Source organism: Canis lupus, chromosome 4, assembly GCF_048164855.1.
Source record: "Canis lupus baileyi chromosome 4, mCanLup2.hap1, whole genome shotgun sequence".
Lineage (NCBI taxonomy): Eukaryota > Metazoa > Chordata > Mammalia > Carnivora > Canidae > Canis > Canis lupus.
The window spans coordinates 76,943,993-76,968,424 of record NC_132841.1 but is presented as its reverse complement, the minus strand read 5'-3'; the positions used below and the strand labels follow the sequence as shown (position 1 = coordinate 76,968,424).

The following is a 24,432-nucleotide window of genomic DNA, read 5'->3' as shown; positions in this document are numbered from 1 at the left end:
CATATATGAAAACCCACAGCTAATATAATATCAGCCTCAAGGAAGAAAAACTGAGAGCTTTTATTCTATGGATAGGAACAAGACAAGAATGTCCACTCTGACCACTTTTATTCAACATAGTGTTGGAAGTATTAGCCACAGCAATCAGATAACAAAAAGAAATAAAAGTTATCCAATTTGTCGAGGAAGACGTAAAGCTTTCACTATTTGCAGATGGCATGATACCGTATATAGAAAACCTTAAAAATTCCACCAGAAACTTGCTAGAACTGATAAACAAATGGAGTAAAGTCACCATGATGCAAAATCACGTAATCTTGCATTTCTATACACCAATATTGAAGCAGTAGAAAGAAATATTAAGGAATCAGTTCCATTTACAATTATACTAAAAACAATAATATACCTAGGAATTAACCTAACCAAAGAAGTGAAAGACCTGAGCTCTGAAAACTACAAAACACTGATGAAAGAAATTGAAGATGACACAAAGAAATGGAAAGACAGTCCATGCTCATGGGTTGGAAGAACAAATATTGTTAAAATATCTACACTACCCAAAGCAATCTACACATTTAATGTAATTCCTATCAAAATACCACTAGCATTTTTCATAGCAGCTAGAACAAAGAATCCCAAAACTTGTACACAATAGACTCCAAATAGCCAGAGAAATCTTGAAAAAGAAAAGCAGAGCTGGAGCCATCACAATTCTGGACTTCAAGTTATATTACAAAAAAAAAAAAAAAAAAAAAGTTATATTACAAAGCTATAATCATCAAAACAGTACAATACTGGCACAAAAACAGACACAATGATCAACAGAACAAAATAGAAAACCCTGAAATTAACCTTCAATTATATGGTCAATAAATGTTTCACAAAAGATGACTATCCAATGATAAAAAATACTCTTCACAAATGGTATTGGGAAACTGTACAGCAACATGCAAAAGACTGAAACTAGATCACTTTCTTACACTAAACACAAAAATAAAATTCAAAAAAAGATTAAAGACCTAAAATACCTAAATGAGACTTAAAACCCCAAAAATTCTAAGAGAGAACACTGGCAATAACTTCTTTGACATCAGCCATCAGCCAAAGCAGTTTCTTTCTAGATAGGCCTCCTGAGGCAAGGGAAACAAAAACAAAAGAAAACTACTGGGACTTCATCAAAACAAAAAGCTTCTGCACAGCAAAGGAAATAATAAAACTAAAAGGAAACCTACAAAATGGGAGAAGGTATCTGTGAATGGCATACCCAATAAAGGATTAGTATCCAAAACGTATTAGGAACTTCTACCAAAATACCACCAGCATTTTTCACAGAGCTGGAACAAATAATTCTAAACTTTGTATGGAACCAGAAAAGACTCCAATTAGCCAAAGGAATGTTGAAAAAGAAAACCAAAGCTAGTGGCATCACAATTCCGGACTTCAAGCTATATTACAAAATTTTAATCATAACAACAGTATGGTACTGGCACAAAAATAGATACATAGATCAATGAACCAGAGAACCCAGAAATGGACCCTATTGTCAACTCATCTTTGGCAAAACAGCAAAGAATATTTAATGGAAAAAGACAGTTTCTTCAATAAATGGTATTGGGAAAATTAGATAGCCACATGAAGAAGAATGAAACTGGACCATTTTCTTACACCACACACAAAAAGAGACTCAAAATGGATGAAGGATCTAAACTTCAGACAGGAATCCATCAAAATCCTAGAGAAGAACATGACAGTGACCTCTGTGACCTCAGCCACAGCAACTCCTTACTAGACACGTCTCCAAAGACAAGGGGAAAAAGGCAAAAAAGAACGTTTGGGACTTCATCAAGGAAAAAAGCTTTTGCACAGCAAAGGAAACAGTTGACAAAACCAAAAGACAACCAACAGAATGGGAGAAGATGTTTGCAAATGCCTTGTCAGATAAAGGACTAGTATCCAAAAATCTATAAAGAACTTATCAAACTCAACACTCAAAGAACAAATAATCCAATTAAGAAATAGGCAGAAGACATGAACAGGTATTTCTCCCAAGAAAACATACTAATGGCCAACAGATACATGAAAAAGTGCTCAACATCACTTGGCATCAGGTAAACACAAATCAAAACTACAATGAGATCACCACTTATGCTGGTCAGAATGGCTAAAATTAAGTCAAGAAACGACAGATGTTGGTGAGGATGCAGAGAAAGGGAAACGCTCTTATACTGTTGGTGGAAATGCAAGCTGGTACAGCGACTCTGGAAAACAGTATGGAGGTTCCTCAAAATGTTGAAAATAGAGCTACCTTATGACCCAGCAATTGCACTACTGGGTATTTACCCCAAAGATACAAATGTAGTGATCCAAAAGGGCACCTGCATCCCAATGTTGATAGCAGCAATGTCCACAATAGCCAAACTATGGAAAGACCCAAGATGTCCATCAACAGATGAATGGATAAAGAAGAAGTGGTGTATATATATACAATAGAATACTACTCAGCCATCAGAAAAATGAAATATTGCCATTTGCAACAATGTGGATGGAACTAGAGGATATGCTAAGCAAAATAAGTCAATCAGAGAAAGATAATTATCATATGATCTCATTCATATGTGGAATTTAAGAAAGAAAATAGAGGCTCATAGGGGAAGGAAGGGAAAAATAAAACAAGATGAAATCAGAGAGGAAGAACAAACCATAAGCCACCCTTAATCATAGGAAACAAACTGAGGCTTGTTGCAGGGAAGGGGGTAAGTGCTTGATGGACATTGGGAGTGCATATGATATAATAAGCACTGGGTATTTATAAGACTGATGAAACACTGAACTTTACCTCTGAAACTAATAATACACTATATGTTAAATAAATTTAAATTTAAAAAGCATATATATAAAATATTAAGAACTTCTAAACTAAACACTCATAAACCAAAAAAAAAAAATTTAAAAATGGACAAAAGACATGAACAGGCATTTTTCCAATGAAGACATACAGATGGCCAACAGACACATGAAAAGATTCTCAACATCATATATCATCAGACAAGTGCAAATCAAAACTACAGTGAGATATCACCTCACCCCTGTCAGAACAGCTAAAATCAGTAACACGAGAAACAACAGGTGTTGATGAGGATTCAGAGAAAGGGGAACCCTCTTCCACTGTGGGTGGGAATGCAAACTGGTAGAGACACTCTGAAAAACAGTATGGAGTTTCCTCAAAAAGTTAAAAATAGAGCTACCCTACAACCCAGCAATTGCACTAGTAGGTACTTACCAAGAAATATAAAAATACTAATTCAAAAGAATTCATGCACCCTGATGTTTATAGCAGCATTACTTACAATAGCCAAATTAGGAAATAGCCTACGTCCATCGGTTAATGAATGGATAAAGAAGTTGTAGTGTGTTTACGTGTGTGTAGAGAGGGGGTGTATTATAGCTCCATGGATGGAGCTAGACAGTATTATGCTAAGAGAAACAAGTCAGAGAAAGACAAATACGATTTCACTCATATGTGGAATTTAAGAAACAAAACAAATGAGCAAAGGGAAGAAAGAGAGGGAGGCAAACCAAGAAACATACTCAACTACAGAGAACAAACTGATGGTTCCCAGAGGGGAGGTCAGTGGGATAGGTGGTTAAATAGGTGATGGGGATCAAGGAGGGCACTTGTGATGAGCACTAGGCGATGTATGGAAGTGTTGAATCACTATATTATACATCTGAAATTAATATAACACTGTATGTTAACTGAAATTTAAATAAAACCTTTAAAAAAAAAAAACAAGGACTTCTGGGTGGCTCAGTCGGTTAAGGGTCTGCCTTTGGCTCAGGTCATGATCCCAAGGTCCTTGGGGGTCCTTGGATCGAGTCCTGCATCAGGCTCCCTCCTTAGCAGGGAGTCTGCTTCTCCCTCTCCTACTCACCCTGCTTGTGCTTGCTCTCTCTCTCTCTCACTATCAAATAAATAAATACAATCTTTTTAATTTTTTTATTTTAAAAACCAGAAAAGAAAAAGCTGAATGTAGCACATTTATGTTCCAAATTATACTTGAATAAGACTTCATTCAGATTTCAGCATATTAACTAGAATTTATGTTAAAAAGAAAAATAGATCTGGATAGACAGTGAACTTTTAAGATAAATGTAATTTTCCTATATCCTATTTTTTTTTATTTTATTTATTTATTCATGAGAGACAGAGAAGGAGAGAGAGGCAGAGGGAGAAGCAGGCTCCATGCAGGAAACCCAATGTGGGACTCAATCCCAGGTCTCCAGGATCAGGCCCTGGGCTGAAGGCTGTGCTAAACCGCTGAGCCACCCGGGCTGCCCCATTTTTCCTTTATCCTATTTTAACTTTCATGTTGTCAAAACTATTTCTCTTTGAACTAATTATTTATCAAAACTTATACTTTGTTGTTGTTACATTATGAGCCAGAGTTAAGAAAAATAGAGCTCTGGAGATCCCTGGATGGCTCAGCGGCTTAGCACCTGCCTTCAGCCCAGGGTGTGATCCTGGAGACCCCGATCGAGTCCCACATCAGGCTCCCTGCAAGGGGCCTGCTTCTCCCCCTGCCTGTGTCTCTGCCTCTCTCTCTCTCTCTGTGTCTCTCATGAAAAAATAAATAAAATCGTCCAAAAAAATAGACCTCTTTAAAAAAGAAACAATAGAGCTCACCATCAGGATACTGGACACCAACGTCAACATACAGAACGTCTAATTCCAATGTTAAACCAGCAAAGAAAACAAACAATGACTTATGTGCAGAGTCTACAGCACAGGATAGAGAGCTTCTTTAAAAGAAATTAAAGAGTAGACTCAAAAGGGATTCACATCATCTGTATCTGGCTCTCTGGGTTACATGTTAATATGGATTCATGAATAAATCTTTAAGTGTATCTGTTGAAGACAAGCGGTTTTTATCCTAGGGCATGAAAAAAATAGTGGAAAGAAATGGAAAACATTATGTATATATAAAATCATATATATATATGATGTATGTATACACATATATACATATGAGGGATAGATATACGTATATTGGGAGATATATGATGAGATATTGAGAGAAACAAAAGCAGATAATCAGATATAATGATTAAACAAATTACAAGGTTCAAGTGGCCGACTCCACAACATTCAAGACAAGTTACATCCCACTCACCCCACAGAAATTCCTGGAGTTGATGTCTCTTAAGTTCTTGCTCAGACTGTTTACAAGCATGGCCCCTTTTCAAAATGTAATCAAAACAGCCAAAGCCCCAAAACAGCATTTGAGAGAGCAAATTTAAAATAGGATCATAAGAATGGTCCTAAAGCTGTGCCTCCCAAATTATCAAGGTCACATTATTACGTTAGGATTCCATACTGTTTGGGTACCAGGTATATTCAGTTTCACAGTCTAGGATACACCGTTAAAACCCTGGAATTACTAAGTCACCAGTGGGGCGAATCAAATTCCTTAGTTTTACTAATTTACCTCCAGTGGGAGGAAGGTGAGGCTCCCAGAGAGAAGAACCACTCCCCAATTCCGCTCGCTTCACCTACATTCAACAAATGTCGACTGTGTGATTTCTTTTTTTTTCTTTAATAAATCTATTTTTTATTGGTGTTCAATTTGCCAACATACAGAGGAACACCCAGTGCTCATCCCGTGAAGTGCCCTCGACTGTGTGATTTCTATGCATCAGGCTCGGTGCTCAGCACTGTCAGCACCTCCTCCCCCCACCTGCCCTGAAGTCCATCCTTCAGACCCCAGATCTCCACAGTGATTTCTTCGGGAAACAAACCATTCTTCAAACTAAGATGGGGCCACTTTTCACATCCAGTATTTTTTAGTTAGCTAGCATGTTAGCTTTGCCAGAAAACTCCAAAGCTTCAACTAATTTTGGAAAACTGGTATTTAACAAATTCATTCCTATTTTGCTTATCTGGCGTTCCTTACGCTCATGAGCAACCACAGCTTATATTCAAAATCTTCCATTCTCCTTCCTGGGAAAAGTGCCATAGAAAAAGAATCAATATACAATCTCCTTTCAGAGAAAAGAATATGATAATGCCCTCTGTTTCATGACACTAGCCACCAATCTTTGTCAAGTGTGGAACATTAACGAAAGTGGAAATGTCATATTCCATCTACATGATAGAACAAACTGAGAAAGGGTTCTAATTTCTCTTTACCATTACTCAAGTGGTCTCTACTCTGATATAAGAAAGTTAATGAGCAAAGGATATTGAAATCCCTCCCATTGGAGACCTCTCTGTTGCCTAGATATTCCAGCAACACTGAAAATAATAATTGCTTGCTTACAGCTTAGCTGATATATACCACACTCTTAATTTTTTCCTTAAAATAACAAAGGAAGTAATTCATAGACTGAGTTATAGCGCAAAACCTTAATTTTTACCAGAGGTGTAGAATTTAAATATTGAAAGGGGTTGTAAAGGTCATCTTGCCCACATAATAACTCCAATAAGTTGTGGTTCAGCTCATCTAGGTAGGAAAATATTTCCCAGAAACGTCGATCATATCACTGGACAGCTTTAGTCACTAGAAGTCCTTTCCTTGAACCAGAATGCTAACTGTGGTTACCCCTAGGGAGGTGGGGTAGGGGAGCCCCGTGAAGAGGGCTTTCACTTATATATTATTTTAATTTTTCAGAAGGGTAATATAGTAGCCTGGAACTCAAAATAAGTGACTCAAAATCCGACTTAATTTACTTTCTACTCATTTATCCTTGTTTTACCTAATGAGAGCTCCAGGAAGCACAGATGAAATTCCACTTGGTTGCATGAAGACAGACATCAGATTCTCCTCAGTCTGCTTCTATATAGAGAAGAGTCTTAGTTCCTCCACAAGACATTTTGCTGGGTACTATCGGGAGACGGTTCTCTGTGGTTCTCGCACATTTCTGAACATCTTGCAAGCAGAGGCACTTGCTATAGCTGTTCCAGACAATTTTTTTCCATAATGTTTGTATAATGAAGAATCTTAGAAGATAGAAACAACGCCTCCCTCCAGAACAAAAGGCAGGCATCCTTACTAGCCATTATAAAAAGCTTGGGTCCCCGGACCTTAGCGTTCCTCTCCTGTAAAGCAACACACTGTAAGTGCAGGTATTACCTGGCCCTCTCTGCATTGCCCTGTGGGAACTGGGGTCTGGGGAAGTGCCAAAAAAATTCGATATTCTGGGTGCTACTACTCCCTTTAGTCGTAAAGTCCTTTATCTCCAGCCCAGGAGTCTCCCGCCTTCTGCCAGCATCCATGAAACTGTCAGGCTAACAAATAAGCTTGCAAGGATGGCAAAGTCTCAGACCTTTCCCAGTTTCAGGCAGGTGCTGTGCACGGTTGAGCTGAAAATGTGTTCTTGTTCTCTAGGAGATTCTAATCTAAAAATGTCAGACTTGTAAATTTTTGAGTGAGATGCGATTGAGAAGCTTAAAATTATACCCGAGCGCTTTAAAAATAAACAAAGTACAAAGAACTCATGGTGGTCAGAAAGTCTATCCAGCAAAAAAGTAAAACAGAGGCATCATATATATTAAGGTCATGAGAGGGGCATTTTTATTTCAATTATATAAGACAGACTGGAAAGGCTTTAGAAATGGCAATGATATTTTATCCCTGTAACCTACAACTCAAAAGCTCCTAAACACCTTGCCCTTTTGATTGTCTAGAGGATATTCACGAGTCATATCCCAAATAACTCTTTCTCACCTGCCCTCCTGCTCCACATCCCAGTTACTACACCGCAAACCCCTCTGGTCTCCTGAGGTTTGCTAATGTAGCTCCTGCCACAAGCCCTTCCCCAGGGTCACCATGGGGGGTGGGGGGGTTGGAGATTGGGCAGTAGCTGACTTCAGTGACTCTCAGGACTTAAGTTTCAATCACACCTTACCACTGCTGAGCCATATCGCTTCTTGAACCAGCACTTGGGGTGCTCAAATTTCTTGAACTAACTGAGGACTTATAGCTGTATATCAGCTATAAATTAGTCACATTGAAATGGTGCTAATTATTTCATTAACTCCAAACCAACCCAATGTAAAGTGTCACTTCTTTAGAGCTCAACTGCTAGATTTCTTCTTTATTTAAACTACCGATTAAAAATATGCTATTGAATTACATATGCAGATAAATAAAGACTAAGTTTCTATTTAACTTTTGGGAGTTTCAGATAATGTGAAGGAGCATCTGTGTGTTTGATCCATTTTCTCTTCCGGCAGCACATCCAGCAGGAACTGTAGCTTGTAACCATGTGAATAAAGTGAGATCAGAACACATTTTCATCCCACTGGTCCCACAGCAGACTGATGAGCAAAAAGGCTCTTTGCTCTCTTTTTTTTTCCCCCCTCTTTCCCCTGAACATCTTGACTGGCAGGTTGGTAGATAATCCTGTTCAGAGTTAATGTCTAGTAGCAGGATTGAGGGGAACTGATTTAAGAGGCTTTCATCTGGGTCGGGACACATCGATGCCATATTTAAATACGTTCTCTCTGTTCACCTTTGTGAGGATAAATATCTGAACATCGAGCTTAAAAACAAAAAGGAGAGAGGCACTCAAAGACGAGGGACGAATTGTCAAACTATGGGAAGGCGCTTTCACCAAAGAGGCATGCCTGCTTTGTAAAGAGGCATGGTGTAAAGGAGAAACAGGGAAGACAATTAAAATGCTCATCCTTCTCTGGGCTGTGTTCAGTGGAAACGAAACCCCTAACGTGAGTAGGAGAAGCTCAGCTATTTTAACTCATGAAGAGGGGTTCTCTTGAGCAACAAGGATGATCAAATTCATCCTCCTGTGCCCAATAAGATGGGCCAAAGACCTGGCCGAGCGATTCATCTGGCAATTCATCAGCTACTTTCCTGTGAAAAAAGCATCTATAAACACAAGATGCTATTTCAATCTTTTTGCAGCAGTTAACCTGATAAGTCGCTCTTATCTCAAGAGAATATACGAATCTCGAAAGGGACTGTCTAATGCATCTTTGCTTTCTTTCCCTTTAAAACCGAGCTCAATGGCTCTTCGTCAGGACAATTTCAACCAGCATAGGTCCATGTGATTTGCTGGTGGCATTTGAGAGTTTGCATATGGATTATTGGTGAGATTGAAACATTTAAGCAGGGAAATATAAAGGTGAGGATATATCCTCCTTTAAAACCCTATAAGCCACCAGTTACACATCTGGTTTGCCCAACCAAGCACAACTCTGAGTCCTGAAGAGACAGACCCAGCAAGAGGGTGGCATGGGGATTGTGGAAGCGAAAGCAGATGGGCACCAATACCCCCTAGTTTCCTTGAGGTCTGGATTCCCCATTATTCTGACAATATGTTGTTTCATTGTCCTATATTGGAATGAAATATGTTTTTTTTTGTCAGTAAATACATTAACAGTAATCTTAATTAACTCCTCTCTGCAATAATCTGGCCTACTGCATCATCAGGGTATGTATAAACTTCTTGAATTCTCTGAATAAATCTATCTTATCATTTCACAATTCTCTCACTACCAGTTTTTGCTCTTAACTTTGGTGACTTTTTTTTTCAAAGACATGCCAGCCCCCATTTTTGGAGGTACATTTTAATCCTGCTAATATGCACCAAATTCCAACTTGCTAATGTGCTGCTAATGACATGAGGTCACATATATTATCACCATCTTTTCCCCCAGCATAAAAATTGGTTGTACCATAAGCTTCATGAAAGCCGGCACTATGTATGCCTTATTTCCCTCTTAAGAACAAAGCACCCAGAATTGTACTTGACTCACATAAGTCACAATAAATATATACATGAATAAATAAATGAATGAAAGAGTGAGTTAAACTGATGTGATTGTATTTGTGATTTTTAAAACCCTGAATTAGTCTATTGTACTGGATAGACTTCGGCTATATCTAAATCGTCTTGAGAGCATTTCTGTATAAGGCATTTCCTTCCTGGAATTCCTCCAAAATTTGAGCTCTCTGAATCTGACAACTTCAAATATCTTTAATGATTTCTTTAAAGAGCAATAAAACGGCAGGCTACTAAAAAGGAGATAACTGTACCATCCCTGCTCGTGAATGGACTTAGCAAGCATTTAAGGAGCCTTAACATCAATCTTCCACAGCTAGATTTATAACGCATCCATTTTATGAATCGCTTTGACTTGGATCCTAAAGCCCCTAGGCACAATTTTGCAGGGAGTTCCTATGACACACATACATTAAACTGAGAAGCAGGAAATATGATTCTCCTAGAGGCTGGTATTCACCTACTTTGATTATTCTGCATAGTAAGTCAGGTTAGGTTGGCAGGTCATTATCTGATGGATATTGCCAACTATGGGAGAAAAATAGGGCAAAGGGGCCTGACACTGAATAAAACTACACATGTTCAAGTCATGGGGAATATGTTATCAAGCTAAAGGCAAAAATTAGCATTAGTGCTTTCAACATTTATTCTAACCTAATCACTGAATACTCATTTGTATCTAATGAATCCATGCTTTATGAAGAAAATAACATGATAAAATGAATAGACTTTCACTTTGCCTTTGAGATTGCAGACTGATTTAAGGTTCTCAGGTCTCCCTGAATAGGTAACAATTTCTAAAAGACACAGATGTACTGGCCAAATGTGACCTTAAAGGAGTTACTTGTCACAATTCATCTCTTAATAGTACACAAATCAAATATCTTTACCACATCTGTATAATTTTTAAAACAATGTTTTGATATATGCTCCTCGATATACATATTTGGCAAACCCGTCACCACTCCCTCCAAAGGTGTTTTACAATTAAATACAACTGTAAATGAAACCAAAGGGTCAGGGAGGTTTATAGTTGGTAGACACCATGTAATCCTCTTGCCAATCATCACCTCCACTGTACTTGTCTCTCTATAGTGTGTCTGACAATTTCTGCTTTAATTTCCCCATATTTGGAAGCTTAGGAGTCAGCAAGATACCCTACTCCATTACTAAGCAGCAGGAGAGATGAAAAAGAATTTCTTGTAAAAAAATAACTTCCACTTTTACTGCACTGAAGTTTACAAAATGTTTTTATATCTATCTTCCTATTCTATCTTTATGACACTAATGCCAAGTAGAAATTATTAATCCCATTGTCCAGATAACAAAACTGAAGCTCAAAAACATAAAAATATAAAATAATAGAATGGCCTAACTTTCAAATTTTAAGCTACGTAATAAAACGGTTTCCAGAGCTGATAAATGTACACGTTTAGGATATACTTTCATTCCCTACAAAATGCACCCCTAGCTTCAGGCAATTATTGCTTATTTTAATTTTTATGGTGGCTCCAGAACCAGCATATCCTTCTACCTGCCAAAGGTAGGGAGTATAATTGCTACCACTGGAAGAAGCTTGGTACCAGAAGAGCTCTTTCTACAGAGACCAATATAGATTTGGCACGTGTATTTCAAATCCACAAAGAAACATATGACTGACTTATCCTCTCTTCACGAGTAAAGATGCTACATACAAAACAGTAAGCAAAACAGAATGATAGAAAATGCCCTTTTGGGAGGCTCTTCACAATCATTTTTAAGGCGACAAGCAATAAACGGTATCTCAAGTGCAATCACCATCTTAGAGTAAACTTCAAAGAGTAGATTCCATATTTTAAAGTATTTGCCCTCATCGTAGGTATTCTTGAATGTGTAATTGCTGTTCTACCATTCAGGCAGGAGTTACATATAGGAAGCCCAGTCACACGCTTACTGATTTTCCATCTTAGGATACAAAAGAAGTCACTTCTTCAATTAGAGTACAATGACACTAATGAATGCACTCTGGTTGTTCCCTTTCTTACAAGACTTTCTTATCTGGCAGCTCCAGTGATGTGATGAGAAGGCGATTTGCAAGTCTGATTTGGAAGTTTTTGATCACAAGAGACTAGGGAGTATAAAGTTTCTGCTTACCTTCTTAGGGACATTACAGAAAATTAGCTCTGGTAATGTATTGAAATTATTCAAATAGAAATAGACTCTTAACTTTGTGATCCTTCCTTCTTAACATGCACAAGGACTGTGATGTAAATGAAAACTCTTACAGTTATTCTCTAGGGACTTCTGTTTAGTAACTGAATCGCTTCAAATTTTGCATTATTCAGCTCTCTGGTCAGTGGGCAGGAATAGATATCAAGATTTTTTCACAGTTTCAAATATTCCATCCCCCCTCTTAACGGATTTGAATCAACAGGTTCTACACAAGTTTTAATAATCAATTGCAAGGTTTTTATGCAGAGAAGTGAGCTAGCTGATTTATTTTACCATTTTGCGCACACACAGGAGCATCCATCATATTACCCTCCCATATTATCTTGATTTTTTAAAAACTGAACATCTTGGAAGTAAAATAAACACTCACATCATTAAAAGAAGTGTTATCTCTGGTCCACATATATTAGAAGATAAAAAAATGTACTTAACTGGTGTATCAAGCAAGATACAATACTAAAGTATTATTCATGAAACTAGACATAATGATAAAAGCAATCTACTGATAATATCATGGGTAAGTAAATGTGGAAACAGTCAGGAAAATATTTCTTTGCTTTATGGTGCAAAACAAGAATATATGCAGCCTATTGGCCCCTGAAAGACAGATGCGTATAATGTAGACTGTTCCACTATAGAGCACATTCTATTAGACAGTGGTGAGGCTGAACCTCATCAGTTTTTGGAGGGGCCACCTAAACTCCCTTTCCATCTGGGTGATTGAGAGCACTGCCAGGTGGAGATTGGCCAGGTGCACTGAAGGAAAATAAGATGTCAGAAAGGCAAAAGGTAATTTGTTTTCTCCTCTGGGGTAACCTGGATATGTTCTTTTTCTCCAAACTGTTAAGTTTCAAGGAAATATGTCTATGCAAGTCTTGAATTATTAACAAGTTTAACATCCATGGGCCACCTAATGTGGATGCTTTTGGAGGTGGGTGAAGATCAATTTTCTGTTTCTAATTTTTAATTGAGTCTAATGACCAGAAATGACCTAGAAGGCCTTCAGCCTTGGGAGGAAAAGCATTAAGCAGATCTGGGGAATGAGATACTTCTACTTGCATGAATATTTTTTATTTCAGACTCTGTCCCTGAATCTGCCAACATGACAATGTTCTTCAATAATAAAAAAGACATGTTCCGGACTTTTGCAAAGATGACACCTGCTTGACTGACAGCCTACTCCTGCACATCAGTTCCTTGGCTCTAGTTACACAGCAATCTGTCAGCCATTTAGAAGACACGAACTCTTTAAACTATTAAAGAGTTAACATATTTTTTAATCTCTCCATAATTCTTGGGGTGGCAAAATTGCTCTCCAACATAAATAACACTATTTAAAGGTTAATTGCTTGATTAATGTATGGCTTTTAGGACACTTGCTCTTTATTTACACAGACAGAAGAATCTCCCACTGTATCTTGTTTTGAATCTCCTTATTCACTGCTTTTGTTTGATCCAAGAGATAGTTTTTCGTGGATTCTCAACAAAGAAATCAAAACATTATCCTACTTTTCTGTTATTGTGGTTGTTTAAAAGATCTGTTTGTATTACTGACATACAAAAACTTGATTGAAAATGAATCAGCCATTTTCACTGCTCTCCAGGTGGGTAGAGCTGGAAATTATTTCTCATCATTAAGTAAAAAACATTTTACTTTTGGTTGGCATGACAATGACATAAGGGCTCTCGTTGGCTCTTTCCAAGGCAGCTGGAAAGTGAAAACCTTTCAGCTCAAGACACGGAGTCAATCTTTTACACTCTCATTAACATTAAAGGAGACCACGTGGGCAAATCCATACACATAAGAGTATGATTCATTCGGAATCAAATTAATAACCAGTATTGGGTTGTTTTTCCAGAGCAAAATTAAAAGCATAAAATAATGCCACAGACTCAGGTTGTATGTCTGGAAAGCATTACAGATATTAAGGGCAAGATAGTATTTATTTATTCCATCTGAAGATTTTCCCAAGATCAGCGGTAACTCTATAGGAAGACTCAAAATCGCCTATAATGTTGTAATGAATAGAATCCTTAAATAAAAGTGGTCTTCCTTTGCCTTCCTCTATCTCCAAAGACTCTGAAACTTTCTGAAGAAATGGACAACATATATGCTGGTATGAGCTATCAAGGGGAACTTTCACTTTGTAGATTATACTTCATAAGAAAATATCCTTTATATCACTTGAATAGTATAGATCTGCCAACTCTGGGTGATGAAACGTAATATGGTAGACTGGGAATGAGGGAAAAAAAACTGGAAGAAGCAAAAGACAATGGGGAAGAGAGTAACGTGAGCAGAAGGGTACTGGATTTATTTTATATTTCTAAAGGAACCAATAGAGCATGGTCACTTATGATAGCAATGTCATCTTTTTTTCTCTGAAACATCTACAGAGCTTCCTCTCTCAATATAATAAATCCAGTGAGAACACACATTTTTATTGCCCTAAAAATCTGATTTCCTCTTTTATTTCTTGAAGAAATAATATATGTATGTGTGTATATCAATAGTAAGAACTAAGGGTAAAAGACCAGACAACTAAGAAACGAAAAAAAAAAAACACTCAGAAATATCTTTTCTAGATAAATAGAAAACCTGGATAAACATTAAAAAAATATTTTGGAAGGACAGAACCTAGGAAACTTCAAAATAACATAATTTGCATCCTTCAGCTTTTAGAGATCATGTTTTCCTGCCATGTGACCCTGTCTCAGTCTGTTTGGGCTGCTAGAACAAATTATCAGACTGGGTAGTTTATAAACAGTAGAAATGTTATTACTCACAGGAGTAATGATCACCTTGGAGGTTGGAAAGTCCAAAGTCAAGGTGCCAGGAGATTCAGTGTCTGGAAGGAGCCGGCTTCCTGGTTCACAAATAGCTGCCATCTTTTTCCTATGCCCTCACCTGATTGAAGAGGCAAGGGGATCTCTCTGGGGTCCCTTTTATAAGGGCATTACTTCTATCTAATCTACTCCTAAAGGCTCCGCCTCCAAATACCATCATCCCAGGGGTTAGGATTTCAACATATGGTTTTGAGAAACACACATTCAGTCTATAACAGACCCTCTTCATAGGCAGTTCCTATTATAGCACCTTGTTTTTCAAGGGTATCAGAAGAGTCTTTTTTTTTTTTTAACGTTCTTAGTTTATTAATCCTCTCATGAAAAATCTACACAATCACCACAGATAAAGCCACTGCAGAATCTTTACTCCTTCTGTTGTCCAATCTCCAGCTCACTTTTTGCCAGCACCAACGTTGGCTTTTGCAGTCCCCCTGACTTTCTTCATTCTGTTTTTGCATTCTTTGCGCTGTTTTCTTGAAGTCTTTTTCTCCTCATACAGGCCATGTCTTGTAAGTCTGTGTTTGGGTTCATTTTTCTTTGCATAATCCAAGGAATCATAAATCATGCCAAAGCCAGTTGTCTTGCCACCACCAAAATGGGTTCTGAATCCAAATACAAATATGACATCTGGTGTGGTCTTGTACATTTTGGCTAGTTTTTCCCGAATTTCTGTCTTAGGTACTGTTGCCTTCCCGGGGTGAAGAACATCAATGACCATCTGTTTCCACTGAAGCAGTCAGTTGGTCATGAACTTCCTGGTCCAGATAGTTACTGTGTCGTTCATGATGGCGGCCGAGCTTCAAGCAGCCAGGGAGGAAAAGAGCCAGAAGAGTCTCTTTACTGCATGCCAACAAGACACAATTATATGTGGAAGGAAGAGATAGATAGATAAATCTAATTAAGGGAGAAACATCCCCTCACTTTTGCCATAATCTGTTGGTAAGAAGCAAGTCACAGGTCCTGTCCACACTCAAGGATAGGAGATTATACAGAGCATTTCCAAGGTCTATCTGCCACACCTATGAAAAGAATTTTCCATAAGCTCATACTACAGAGAGGATTCCTAAGATTCCTAATTGTCCAAGGAGTCTTTTCCTGGCAAGCAACCTTCCATTTAAAGGTCAAATCAGTCCCACAAAAATAACTTATTTCTTGTTCTGACCACTTCTCAAAACAAAATGAGAAGTATTTTAGTAGCCAATGGAATATAGCTGTTCACCATGGTGTAACATTACTAAACAATGGTGTGAACCTAGGTGATAATTGTGTTTCCAAATCACTTCTGTTTGATATTATTCCAAGATTACTCAAAATGCCTCCCTAATGTTTCCTTTCTCTGATAGGAATGGTTTATTATGTGAACAGAGCTGTAAACATGCAATTAAACAATCTTACGAGTAAGTTAATGTCTCTATCTAGGGCCAGGATGGTAAAGGCTAGAGCCCAGTGGTGTGCTTGAACAGTTATTAAGGAATGTCCATGCCTCTGTTTAATTGCTAATGTACACTTCCTTAATATGTGTTGCTCTCACTGGATCTCTTGTCTGTGACATTGAAACTATCACCTGACAGTTTGTTCAAAACTAAAATAGTTAAGTCAGAAATTTTCTAAATAGTGCATATTTTTCATAAACCAGAAATTTTCTAAATAGTGCATATCTTCATAAACATTTTATTTAATCCAAAACCAAAGATCTTTTGCTATTATTTTGATACAAGGCCAAGACTATTTTTAGTGTGTATATGACTAGTGATTAGATTTCCCCGTTGTCTTTCATCAACAAATTCATCCATAATGCATCATCGATGATTTCTGGTTTAGTTTTCTTCAAAACAGAACAAAAATATACAAACACTAACAAAATAAGAATTTGAAGTAAATCTTCTAGTTTCACTATTTATTTCACATATGTTTTATTCACATCTATTTGGATAGTAATTATTAGCAACTCATATCTACTGAGTCTTTCAAACGCATTTGACATGATTTTCAGAGAAATCATCTCCCTTACATTTTATATTTATATTTTATTAATACAATGTAATTAATTTTCAAAACCATTACAACCACTTAAAATGACATTATCAGGTTTGGGACCAAGCCCAATTCGTTTTTCATAAGGATTCAATGTGAGCAAGTAGCCTAGAGAGTAGTCTTAGCCAAGGCACTCAAAGTTTTTTGGGCAACAGTGGGCCTGCTTTAAGAAGGAATTAAGTGTTATTTAACCAGTAGATTGGTTAAGAGATCATTTTTAAAAGCTTCTGCCATTAATTGTCAAAGATGTAAGCAATATGCACAAATTAACAAATATTCTTAACCCCTACTCTGTGCTAAATTATGGAGGAAGATGCTAACTGCCCCCACATAAAAGGAAAAAAAAAAATGTGATTTCAATTACTGTGTGAGGTACTCCTACACTCATGTAATGTTTACAGCATAGGAAGCATTGCTTCCTTAACCCTAAAAAGCTTTTGATGTTAGCCTGGAATTCCAGTAGGTATTAAAGAATAGTGAAAAATTCACCAAGGTCCCAAGGTTATTGCTTAATGATTTATGACTCATCAGTCCTTAGTTGAATGTGCCCTGTCAAATTCATTTTTTTAACAACAACAAACATGAGGTTGAATTGTAAAATAGTTTCCATTTAATCCAATTTATTTTATGCAGTTATGCTCAAGAATGCATGCCTAGAAAAGCTATAGTGGTAAATTCAACTCCCCTCTCCTGTACCCCATATATAATCAACCACCAAGTCAGCCACTCAAAACTGTCCATTTTTCCCCCCAACTTTATCATGTCACTGCTTTAATATATTCCTTCTAATCTCCTGAAAAATTCTCTATCCTTCTTCCTGACACCAACCTTCCCCTCTAGTCTATATCCACACTGCTTCTAAAGTTCACAAATCTGCTTCTACAATTCCTATTTTTAAAACCTACTCTGGATTTCTACATTCCAAAGAGTAGTTCCAAAGCTCCTTTAAATAGAGCCAAACAGGACCACACACTCTAGATTCACCATATTTACCATCATCATCTATGATTGTTCCCAGAGTCTCAAGTCCAACATCATAAACCTATCTCCATTCCTTCTTCAAGTGAACAAACACTGTGTAAGTTTGTATCATGGCAAGTCTGTTCTTGTTTCTAAAAAACCCTATTTCCTTAAAATCTTTGCATACATTCACTCATCCTTCAAGATCAACTCTTTAAACCCTTACTCAAATCTTCATGTAGTTTGTCAACAATATTTTGGGCACCTTTTTTTATTGCCCAAATGTTTTTGATGAATATTTACTGAGTCCCAAACACTGGACTGAGTTCTAGTGCTATTATGCCATAAACTCCTTGACAGTGGGCATCATATCTTACTCATATTTATACCACTTCCAATTGTTTAATGCAGTATGTGCATACCAGGCACTGTATTTAAGTTCACTGCTTGAATGAATAAACATCAATGCCATTAAACATACCAATAAAGTAGTTTTGGAGATTTTATTAGAAAGTTCCCTATGCATTGTCCTCCGAGTGTTAGGAAATAAATGGGATCAACATCCTAAGTTGAACAGCCTCTTGGCTACCTTGGGCTTTTTGCTGTAATACAATGTTTCTATTCTTGCAGAGTTAAGATAATATGTCTCTGTTCATTTATTTAAGATTTTATTTATTTATATGAGAGAAAGAGCAAGCAGGAGCAAGGGGAGGGGCAAAGGGAGAGGGACAAGCAAACTCCCCACTCAGTGGGGAGCTGGACATGGGGCTTGATCCTAGGACCTGAGATCATGACCTGAGCCAAAGTCAGACACTTAGCCTACTGAGCCACCCACGCACCTCTGCCTCGGTTAATTTAAACATCTAAATGGATAAATATGTCTTCACACTATTCCCTCAATGTATTAAAGAATAGAAATTATAGTAACCAATCCACTTCTTGATATTACATACACATGGTAAATAATTAGGTTGACATAAATAAATTTTCAGTGAATTGGCCATTTCTTTTTTAACCAGCAGACTACAAGTCACGTTTACCCTTTCTATGTCTCCTATTTTAGTTGGGGTAGAAGATAAATTAGTTCCATTCCCTAATACAAATATAAAAGTTTCCATGTCAATTTCAATTCAAGGACATAACAAATTTCTTCATTTTTATGTCATGTACCACTTTTATGATATTTACTATATTGACGGTATAATTGACAGGTGGTCAGAAGTTGTCTGTTCATTTTCCTTCTTAGTCTACTGAGGTTTACATCAAAGCTTTTAAAGATAATTGAAGATCACAACTTTGAGTACTCAATTTCTTTAAAATCTCATTCACCTGTGATTGTTATTTGGCAAACTTTTAAGGATAGGTGTTAATATACTGTATATGTTAATATCTTGCCATGAGTGTAGTCAGTAGTTTTAAGATAATCCTTTCTCTTTCAAAAAAGTAGAGAAGAGAAGGGGTAAAGAGCCAAACCTTCTAAATTAAGCTATAATAAAGATGAATTTTGTTATTTCTAAATATTTTGACAGAAAACTGCAGTGAAACAGTAGCTGTGAACACGAAGATGTTTTAGTGACTTGGAAACATAGATCTCAAGACCAACTACTATTAAAAATGTGCAGTTCTTTAAGCACTGCTTAAATAACAATTTGCGATATATTTGTTATTCAGTTAAATCCCCAAAGATGTTGGGACATTTTGATCATAAGAGCTTGTTATGGCCATTTATTTTCCAGTACTATTTCCAAACACTTGAATCAGTGTCACAAGGACACTCTGAAAAGCAGGATTATAAAATCTAGAATTTTGCTGAGGATAATGTTAGCAAAAAGACTTCTTGAAGTCTTTTTAAGTGGGGGCCCAGGCAGTGTATCATAATAGCTATTTGGCAACAAGGAGCAGAGTGATCTTTCTAAAACCAATTTTATCCTCATCAATAACCTAGCTACCTAGAAATTAAAATGTATAAAACTATCCTTGTTGAAAGTCAAGAACTGATGAATTGATAGTACCATTGAAAGGAACAGTGGAAAAATAAGCCCTGGATTATCCCAGCAGGATAATGCACATGTGGTAAAGGAGCATGGAAGACAGGGCGTATGAGGGAAGCACTGAGAGAGGTTGACAGTTCCAACAAGCCTGTCTAGTTGCACCCAACGTTCATCACCCCCCTCCCTTGGTAGACAAGCCAATATCTATAGCATAGTTTCTGTTTTTTTTAATTGAAATATAGTTGACATACAATATTATAGTAGTTTCAGGTGTACAACGTATGATTCAACAAGTTTATATATCATGCTGTGTTCACCACATGTATAGCTACCATCTGTCACCAAACAATGCTATTACAATATCATTGGTTCTATGCCCCATTGTATCTTTTATTCTTATGATTTATTCATTTCATAACTGGAAGTCTATTGTGCCCCCCCACCCCGCCTGCTGACTTTGCCAACCCTCTACTCCCAACCCCCCTGGCAACCATCAGTTTGTTCTCTGCATTTAGGAGTATGATTCTGCTTTTTGTTTGTTTGTTAAATCATTTGTTTGGTTTTTTTTAGACCTCATATGTAAGTAAAATCATATGGTATTTGTCTTTCTCTCTTTTATTTAACTCAGCATAATAGCCTCTAGGTCCAGCCAAGTTGTCACATATGGCAAGATCTCATTCTTTTCTGTGGCTGAGTAATATTCTGTTGTATATGTACCATATCTTCTTTATCCATTCATCAATCAATGAACACTTAGGTTGTTTCCATACATTGTAAACAATTATTGTAAACTTGTAATTGTAAATTTGTATCGTAATTATCATAACTACTGTAAATAATCCTGCAATAAACATGGAGCTGCATGTATCTTCAAATTAGTGTTTTCATTCTCTTTGGGTAAATAGCCCAGTAATGGAATTATCATATCATTCTATTTTAAATTTTTTGAGGAATTTCCATACTATTTTCCACAACAACTGTACCAATTTACATTCCCATCGACAGTGCATAAGTGTTCCTTCTCCAAATCCTCACCAATACTTGTTATTTCTTGTCTTTTTGATTCTAGCCATTTTGACAGATGTAAGGTGAGATCTCATTGTGGTTTTGATTTGCATTTCCCTGATGATTAGTGTTATTGCATATCTCTTCATGTGCCTGTTGGCCATGTATGTCTTCTCTGGAAAAATATCTGTTCAGATCCTCTGCCCATTTCTAATCAGATTATTTGGGGTTTTTTTATGTTGAGTTGTATAAGTTCTTTACATATTTTGGACATTTACTCTTTACCAGATATATCATTAGCAAATATCCAATTCAGCTTTTTTACCTTGTTGATGGTTTCCTTTGCTATGCAAATGTTTTTATTTTGGTGTAGTTCCAGAGTTTATTTTTGCTTATGTTTCCCTTGTCATAAGAAACATATTTAGAAAAATGTTATGGCGATGTCAAAAAAAATATTGCCTATGTTCTCTTCCAGTTCTATTCTAGAAATCTTATGGTTTCAGGTCTCATATTTAGATCTTTAGTCCATTTTGAGTTTATTTTTGTATGTAGTGTAATAAAGTAGTTCAGTCTCATCCTTTTGCATATTGTTGTTCAGTTTTCCCAGAACCATTTATTGAAGAGACTGTCTTTTTACCCATTGTATATTCTTTCCTCCTTTGTCAAAGATTGATTGACCATATAAGTGTAGGTTTATTTCTGGACTCTCTATCCTGTTCCATTAATGTATGTGATGTGTCTATTTTTGTGCCAGCACCATACTGCTTTGATTACCACAGCTTTGTAGTATATTTTGAAATATGGAATTGTGATACCTCCAGCTTTGTTCTTCTTTCTTGATGTTGCTTGGCCGTTTGGGGTATTTTGTGGTATTATACAAATTTTAATATTATTTGTTCTAGTTCTGTGAAAATGCTATTAGTATTTTGATAGGAATTGCACTGAATCTGCAGATTGCGTTGGGTAGGATGGACATTTTAACAACATTTAATTCTTTCAATCCATGAGCATGGAATATTTCTTTCATCAATGGTTTTCAGAGTATGGGTCCATACTCTTAACCACTTTGGTTAAGTTTATTTCTAGGTATCTTATCCTTTTTGGTGCAATTGTAAATGGAACTGTTTTCTTAATTTCTCTTTCTGCTACTTTGCTATTAGTGTATAGAAACACAATTGATTTTTTAATTTTGTACACTACAACTTTGTCAAATTCGTGTATTACTTCTAATAGTTTTTTGGTGGAGTCCTTAGAGTTTTATATGTACAGTATCATGTTATCTGCAAATAGTGATAGTTTTACCTCCTTACCAATATGGTTGTTTTTATTTCTTTTTCTTGTCTGATTGCTGTGACTAAGACTGTTGAATAAAAGCAGCAAGAGTGCATATCCTTGTGTTTTTCCTGATCTTAGAAGAAAAGTTCTCAGTTTTTCACCATTGAGCATGATGTTTGCTGTGGATTTTTCATATACAGCTTTTTTTATGTTAGGTATGTTCCCTCTATACCCACTTTGTTAAGAATTTTTATCATGAGCAGATGTTGACTTTTGTCATATGCTTTTTCTACATTTATTGAAATGTTCATGTGATTTTTTCCTTCATTTTTGTTACTGTGCTGTATCATGTTGATTGATTTGTGAATATTGAGGCAAATGAAGAAATTAAAGAAGAAACAAAAAATATAGGGAGACAAATGAAAATGAAAACACAACAGTCTGCAGCATAGTTATTTAAATGACTAAATGAAGGGTAGCATAAATAAGAGAGAAAGCTGCTGCAGATCCTTGAGCTGAAAATTACATAAAAAACAAAACTGTTTTAAAATACTTACAGCCTTTGCACTGCCCAAGCTTAGAATTCTTACATACTAAACTAGAGACAAGTTTCCAGAGGAGATGTGCAAGTGATTATCTAAACTGGACCACATTTGAGATTTCTCTTCAAAACTTTTTTAATCAGATACATCCATACATAACCTCTCAATCTCCACCCCTGCCTTCTTCATATAGACAGACAATGAAAAAGGAAAGAAGCAAAAACCACCAAAGTTGAGATGCTGCTTTATATAATAAAGACATTAGAGAAGAGAATGGAGCTTAGTAAAATCTCACTGATACTTATCATCCAATTTCATTGGCAGTCTTGGGGTATAAAACTAAATTGTTTTATTGTGTTCATATTTATTTAGTAACTTGATCTAGGTTACTAATATGTTTCCTGGCTAAAGTATGGGGATAATGTATGAATAACATTTCTTATATAATAGCACAATCTAAAGCATTGTTGACTACTATGCATCTGTCAGTTGCGTTGCCTATATGTGAGTCTATCCTTCTAAAATACTTAAAAATGTATTTGCTTTGGTTATTAAGTACTCCAAGCATTAGTCAGGACTTTTTTGGCTACAACTAATCATAAACTAATTTGAATTAACTAAAGTAAAGAGGAATCACTGGAAAGATAGTAAGATAGCTTTCTGAATCAAAGGAAGAGATACACAATAGGAGAACATCCCTCAGATACTCCAAATAACAAGAGCGCATTTGCCACCAAGTGCATGATCCTGTAAAGAGCTATTCAAACTGCTACGAAGTGGAAAGTCACCCTGGATGTATGCACTATAGGTCTCTTCATATCCTAGTTACTATTTCCTGATGACGTTTTCCTTTGTTACTTCAAATTTTGGAGGGACAAAAACTAAAAACATACACATATTTAGAAGACAGAGAAATAATCTATCCTTCTTTCCATACCCCCTCTTTCTACCCCACTCTATATTGTACAAATTTGTACAAAGGCAAATATTAAAGGAAATTTTGTCTGATTTAACACAAATACTAAGGAAATAAAAATCCACATAGTAAGATAAATATGCTATTTATGCTCCATAAATTTATTCTTCTTTCCTCATTTTACTCCCACTAAATATTTTCTCTTCTATGTGTTTTAGTTAATGTCTTTCTTCAAATGGTGTGTATACTTATAACAATATAAAAATGTACATATCACATACATTTGTATTTAGCACTTTTCTGTTATTCTCTAATAAAAAATAAAAGAGAAACTATTCTCTCTAACTTCTGCTACATGCAGCAGCCATGAGCTATACTCAGATGTCCAAAGAAAATGTAGTTTCTTTCTTATACAGTAGTTCTTATCCAGGATTTCACTTTTCATTACCTATGGTCAACCACTGCCTGGAAGCTGATGGTCACAGGCTACCTCACAATGCCTACATTATTCACCACACATCAAGTAGACATTTTATCATCCCATGTCATCACAAGAAGAAGGATGAGTATAGTAAGATATTTTGACAGAGAAGACACATATAACTTTTATCACAGTATATTGTCATAATTATTCTATTTCATAATTATTGTTATTAATCTCTGTGCCTAATTTATAAAATAAACTTTATCATAAGTATGTATGTACAGGGAAAAACAGAGTATATATGGGGTTTGATACTATCCACAGTTTTAGACATCCACTAGAGGTTTAAAATGTGTACTCCTTGGGGCTCCCTGAGTGGCTCGGTGGTTTAGAGCCTGCTTCAGCCTAGGGCGTGATCCTGGAGAC

At 36.4% G+C, this 24,432-nt stretch overlaps 1 long non-coding RNA gene and 1 pseudogene across 4 annotated transcripts in view; both read right to left on the bottom strand.

Moving 5' to 3' along the window:
- LOC140632707 (uncharacterized) overlaps positions 1 to 24,432 on the bottom strand; it is a 668,295-nt gene that overhangs the window by 561,587 nt on the left and 82,276 nt on the right. The window lies entirely within an intron of this gene.
- On the bottom strand, positions 15,138 to 15,643 carry LOC140632706 (small ribosomal subunit protein eS24 pseudogene; annotated as a pseudogene).